Consider the following 7,206-nt stretch of genomic DNA (forward strand, 5'->3'; position numbering starts at 1 on the left):
TACCTTCTACTACGATCGGTTTTTGCGTCATACTATTTACATATTCATGGCTATAATGGCAAAATGCAAATGCATACAAATATTTTAATCAAGTAGAACAATTTCCAAAAGAGAAGACTTCTCTTGGGAAATATATCCACTGACTTTTACTATTACATTTAAATTACTTTAATAACAAAATACATGCAACAAAAACAACAACTACAAAATAAATGGAAAAACTGAAAAATGCAAAAACAAAAAATAAACAACAAAAAATATGGGGAAAAAACGTTGATGATGATGACGGCGGCGTCGGAGTCGGAGTCGGCGAACGATGTTAAGAGAAGAGAATTTTTTTGCTAGCTCTCCGTTGGCTGCTGTCTCCTTGAAATGGGAATCTGTATACCCAGGGGTATACTCGTATGCCAGCGGGTATGATGGACCCAATGGGAATCGGTGTACATATACATATTTTCATATGCACATTCTATGATCACGGCAACGAAATCCAACATAAAACTTGCCCTGTTGTAGAGAACTTTTTAGGTCTGACTCCAGACTCTGGAGCACTGTTAATGAAGTACTTAAAGAGTACCTAAGCACGTACATATCCTCTTTCCTTGTCATGATGGGTATATTTTGGCCGTTATCGCACTTCCCTTGCTTGATTTTGTCCTTTTCTTTGTGTGGCAGTTTACATTTTTTCGAAATAAAAATCTGTTTGCTTTTTTTTTGCTTTTGGTGACTGTAATTTATTACGTTCTTTTTTCGCAGCATACGAGTACCGAGTATTTTATAAAATTGCTCAAATTTTGTAGGAGACAATGTCGCAGGGCCGACTTATTGCCTCCCCCCAAGAAACAGCAAAGAGGAAAAACGAAAAATAATATAAAAAAAAGCAGTGCGGTGGGGAGAGGGTAGAGGGAAAAACGAAAGACGGAATGGGAAATAGCAAACCAAAGTGAATATTGAGATATTTCCCATGTTTCATGGTTCGGTGGGAGGGAGGGAGGAGGAGGTTCGGTTCGGTTCTTTCAAAAGTGATTTACTCTTCTGGTAATGTGCATGTCTCCAGCTCCTACTTCCGTGCCTCTTTCTTTCCCATTCACCCAACCACCCCGCACCATTTCACTGTTCTTTTTCGTGCATGTTTTTTCACTTGTTTTTAACATGTGCAGCTTTTTTCATCACACATGCTAGTACATAGTATGTACATATGTACCGAAATGTTTACTGTGTGTGTAGCTGTAAGTTATATATGCAAAAAAAAAAAGCAATATAAAACCAGACCATAACCAGAAAGGGATATCAGGTTTGTCTGACGACATTTTTGATACGCTTACGAATCGATGGCTTCCAAATATGTCTCGTCTCTAGCATGTTTGTGTACGCTTTGCAGGTTATCAAAAAGTTCGTTGCACGGAACAGCACTATCTGCTGAAGGTAAGGAATATTGTGGACTGCTTTAACACGGTTCTCTGTAAAGCTCTTCCCACACCAGAGAGAGATACGCAAACGTATGCACTCACCTCCTGAGATGTGTTACAAATGTCATCTAACTGTTAATATTCCTCTGCAGCACAGAGCAAACGCAGAAGAAGAGCAGCAGGCAGCAGGCAGCATAATCATCATCAGAGAATGCAAAAAAACAAAGAGAAGAGAAAAGCTTTGGCACAGGCACTTACCATTTTAGTTTTGTGCAAAATATAAATGAAGTTTTTTCAGCTGCTACTTCTTCTGGCTTGTACCTTCTTTTCTGGCCACCCCTTTATGCCCGTTTTTCGTTCTTTCTCGGTTACAGTTTATTTTCTCCCCAGCTCTCAGCCTGCTCCCCCGCCCGCTACCAGCATAGTTTAGCTGTCCTTTGTCGGGGCGCGCGCCAAAAAAATGAAAGCACCGCCAGAGACGAGACACTGTGGGGTAGCACAGCGGCAGCAAGTAAAAAGTGGGCAGAGAAAGGTTAGAGCGTGATAGCAGAGCGGCAGAGAATAGGCAGCGGAGAGCGGCAAAAACACAGCAACAGTAAAACGGACGTTTTTTGCCCCTTCTATCGTTCTCTTCTCTTCTTCTACACGAGGCCAGTGCTTACATTGAAGGAGAGAGAGTGAGGGGGGGAGTAAGTTGGGTCGTCGGTCGGGCGGGCTGTTGGCTTTGGTTAGAGCAGGAGAGGGCGATATAAATTAAATGCTCGACTTTATTTTGCTTGGCAATGTGTTTTTCCCTTGTTTTTAATATTTTCTTTCCCTTTCTCTATGTATGGTTTTTGCTGTTGTTTCCAACGACTTTTCGCCAGCACTTTTCCTCTTTGCCTCTCCCTCACTCACTTTGGGATTTTCCTATTATGTTTTTTATGCATTTCACTTTTTTTTGCTCCTTTGTACTCCCCGATTTGTGCAGCTCGATTCTCTCGGATGGAACTCTAGCGCTGCTTGAGAAACAATAGGATCAAAATTCTTCGCAAAGATATCCTTTCAAATATTTACATACATATGTATCTATGTACATTTATGTATTTACATCATTGCATGTATTTATGTATGTACATATGTATGTATGTACATATTTATGTATGTACATGGTCCCTAAGAAGTGGGTGGAAAGTTGGGATTTTGCAGGCTGAACCTGTTGCCGTGTTTGGAGAACGCAAGGAAATGGCGCGGCCCGAGCGGGACAATGTGTTGGCTCATGCTTAAGAGAGAATCGGATTCATTTGCGCGGATTGACATGTGCTTGTGCCAGCCGGCTCTCAGTCGCTCTCTCTCCCTGCCTCTTTTCTTCACTGACCTGCCTTAATCTACAGTGACTCCCAAAAGTATGCAACAGAAGGACAAATGAAAAGCAACTTTAAAGGTTCGATTCTTCTGGATACCCTTGCAGTTGCTTCAAAATCAAACCATCTTGGCATCCTGTAATATATATTTGTATATTTTGCTATTTGTAAACTATACCGAAAAAGCTTCAAGCAAATGGCCATCAAAGCAAACCCAATCTAAACAGGGCACTTTACAAAAGGCTTGAAAAGAAGGCCCTCCTTATCTTCCAAGCAATTACAGAATACAAATTGATACACATAAATACGCCTGCATATTGTATATGCATGTACACATGTGCATCAATATTTGCGCGTTAAAATGATATTCCAAAGCAATTTAATTGGATCAACAACAAAATGCTCAGGGCTCAAAAATACACGTCAAAAAAGGTATAAAAAAAATAAATTCGATTTACATCTGTACATCTGAATGCACATGAAAACAGAGGGTATACAATTGACTGCAACAATGCCACGGAAGTGATTAAATTGAAAAAAAAATACGCAAATAAAAAACCAAAAGAGAGAGAGAAAAAAACATTTGAATTGAAATTAACGAAAACAGTAAGAAAAAACAATGAAAAAAAGGAAGGCAAACCCGCAACCGATGACCACAAAACGTTTTGTGATTCATAATTTCGACTCAAATTCGATTTCTGTTTCAGAGTATATTACGATTTTTACATAGTTTTTGGCACACAGCAAACAAATGGGCATGGAAGACATGTCAATGCAAAGCATGCCCAGTGTCATACTGTTATCATACATATGTTTAAAAATGTACTTATGGGAGCCCTTTTTTAAAAATCAATTCTGTGTGATAAAGCTGCCATGCTGCATGAATGTATTGGCTCAAAGTTTCGTACATTTTGATTAAAATCGGTAATCTATATCATATAGTCGCTATAGAAATGGATAAGAAAGAGTATCTGAAGCTCCAGAAAAACCTTCATTCTTGATATTTGCTTAAATTTATTGTTAAGCCTTTTTTTTTTTTTTTTATTATCATTTTTGTAGATTGGTGCGTTTTTTTAATAAGTTTTCTTCTTGGTAAATCGGTCAAAAATAGACGTCGTATAATTTTTATATTTTTTTTTTTTTGTTATATTTTTGTTGATTTTGAAGGCGAAATAAATTTATTTGGAAACCTTGACGAAATTAATATCACAACAAATAAATAATAGAATAGAACCGAAACGAAATGAAACGAAAAGAAGACAACAAGAATTTTCCACTTTTCAACTGCTTTGGGAATGGGCGTTGATGGTGCGCGGATGTGGTCGGGTGAGGGGGGTTTATTTTGAGTGTGTTGCTCGGATTCCTTCCTTTTGTTTTCGCTAGCTTTTATTCAACGGAAATAGTTTTTATCTTCCGTTCTCCGTCTCGGTTCTCTTTCACTCTTTTCTTTGATTCCAAAGCTTTTTACTATTGTTATTATTTGGCTATTTTTTCTTAGCTTCTGGTCTCCACTCTTTCTACTGTCTCGGTCTCCCCTTTGCATTATTATTCGCTCCAAACTTATCAGCAAATTTGCCTAACGTGTTTCTCTATCAGTCTCTCTCACACACTAGCTCAAATAAATAAATGTACAAGCAAAATTAAATGCATACATACATATGTATGTACATATATGTACATATGTATGCATGTACATTTGTGTTTTCTGGGTTTTAATTAGAAATATGCACTGATATCAGCGCCAAGCAAAGAGAGAAAGATACACAATAGACAATCCCTTTGGGGCCCTACTCAATGGCATTTAATGGGACGGAGGAGGGAAGAAGACATCAGTAAAACAAACTCCATTTATTGGGCATTTTTATTGGCTCATGGATTCACGATTCATACTAACTAATTCGTTCATGCTAATCTGCGATGAACACACTTTAAGCTCTTACAAACATTTGCGTACTTTTCATTTCACGCATTGCAAGCGTGTCGCCAAAACTATTTTACCTCCTCAAAGCGAAAAAGAAAAATTACGTGCTTATTATCTTCCGGCTCTCTTTTTGTTTTTCAAATCTTATGTTTATCTTTTTTTCTATTTGCAGAAATTCTTGTACGCATTTTACTTGAGAGTTTCTTTTGTTTTCCCTTCCACCCAAAAACAAATTGTTTTCTTATTTTCTTTTTATGTACAAAAACAGAACAAGCAAACTAGAAATTTTCGAGAGAATATACATATATGAAAAAAAACTTTCACACAAATGGAAGTTCAACTCAAATTTTTGTTTGTGACAAAAAAAAAAAACAATTTGCGTGGCAAATTTATTACGCAAAATGTGCAAAAACTACAGCAAAAATAACAAAATAAATACATGGCTTTAGAAAACAGTATTCGTGTCAGAATTGTTGTAGTTTTTTCATCTTTTTTATTTTTTTTGTAGTTCCGCTATTGTTTGCTCGTTGGTGTTTTTGTGTTTCTAATTGTCTGTGCAATGACAGAAAAATAAGTGACCGACAGGGGCGTGACGGTTGTATCAATATTTTCCATAATTCAATAATAATTTCAATAATTGTACCCAACAGAAACCACAGATTAAGGAAAGGAGGCAAAGAGAGGGCAAGCGAATAAGCGATCTGGCAAGCACGCCGTCAACCCAACGGCCTTAACCTCCATCATCCCACCTGTGACGCGTGCTGACCTGCCCTTGTTTAGGCCCTCCACTCATCTCCCCCGTTGCTGTTGTTGCTTTTTTGTTTTGGGCATTGAACTTGAAATTTTTGGGGAAGAGCGGAATATGCAATTTAACTGTGTGTCAGAGAGAGTGTGCGAACGGCAGAGAGGCCATGTGGACACGCACACACAAATACACACGCACCCATGGATGCTGCTGCCGCGACCAACAGATTGGTGTCGGAGCGACTTTTCCCTGTTCGGCCCCCCTTCTTCACTCTGTGCACCACTCTCGCTTCCGCTCTTTTGGCGCAGCAGGCGAATGTCGTTGTGAAAACAAAAAATCTAATAAAACTGCGGACAAAAACAAAACGCGAACACACGCTAGCTGGCAGCAACAGAAAAAGCGACCGCAGCAGCAGCAAAAGGCAAATGCGATTTGCAATTTTAATTTTTGTTCATGTTTTTTGTTGCTTTGCTGTTTTTTTTTTGCTTTTGTCTCATATAATTAAAGTTGTAAAAATGAAGTGCGCCGAGAGATGATAAAGAAGGAAAAGAAGGGGGAGAGGGAGAGATGGAGACACAGAGCGAAGCAAAGGCAAAAAGAAAAGTAAATTCGCAAATTGCTTTTGCGTTTGACGCGGCGCCTCTGCTCCAAAGGCGGAAATGCTGATGGGCCACTCTCTTCCTCCAATAATTGACACAGCAGCACACAAAAAACCGAAAGAGAAACAGATAAGCCCAGAAAAAACAACGGTAACAAACTTCTTCTCTTAGCCGAAGCTTAGATCCCCTTGCCTTCCATAATCTTCAATTCTTTTAAGAATCAAACACTAAAAACACACGTAAATTTCTTTTTAAATGCGAAAGGCAATTATTTCTTAAGAAATTCGATTTTGTAGAATTTAATACGGAAATGCCAAACAAGATCGTTGGAGTGCAACCTCTCTTCTGTGTGTTGTATGTGTCGCTATTGTGCCCCCTGTAAGTAAGGGTATCCAATAGCCTTCAAATGTGAACCCATACACAAATAACAACAACATAAGCCTGTGCAGAGGATGGAAATTCGTAGTTTTTTTCTATTTGCAAGCTGTGTTTTTCCGTTTGTTTTTTTGTATTTGTGGGCTAGCAGCAAAATTAATTACCAACTCACCTTACTCACAAAATATGGCAGCAAACAACAAATACGAAATGTAAATTACTTTTTTCCCCGTGTTTTTGTTTTTGTTTTGTTTTCCTTTTCTCTGCTGCCGCACGAATTTTATTTATTTACTTTTTTTGTCGCTGGCAATTTTATGAAATTAGTTTTTATTAAACTACAACTTTATAGAAAAACCCGTTACAAGAAAATTAAATGATTTTCTGGGAAGCAATTTTTTCAATTGTTGATTTGTTTTTCATATTTTGTATTATTATTTATTGGAAGAAAATCCAACAACAAATAAGCAGCTGGCAAAGTCAACAAACCCGGAAACCCCGGGGCTGTACTGAGAACAATGGGACTTTTTATTGTAATAATTTGGCTGGGGGTTTTATTTTCAATGAAATAACAAAAACAAAAACAACTAATTTGCAAAATTAACAAAAAATAAAGCACAAAACACACAAACAAAAAACAAAACAATAAGCAAAAAAAAAAGAAGTTGAACACAATTAAAGCAAAATTTTTGTTTGGCTATAAATAAATCTTTTCTGTGGTTGTCTCTATCTCTTTTTTCGCACATCAAAATATATAATTTGTTTTCTCACCTTTTCTTTATGGCTTTTCGCGTTTTTTTGTGTGTTTCTTTTCTTG

This window comes from Drosophila subobscura, chromosome A, assembly GCF_008121235.1.
Source record: "Drosophila subobscura isolate 14011-0131.10 chromosome A, UCBerk_Dsub_1.0, whole genome shotgun sequence".
In the NCBI taxonomy this organism is placed as follows: domain Eukaryota; kingdom Metazoa; phylum Arthropoda; class Insecta; order Diptera; family Drosophilidae; genus Drosophila; species Drosophila subobscura.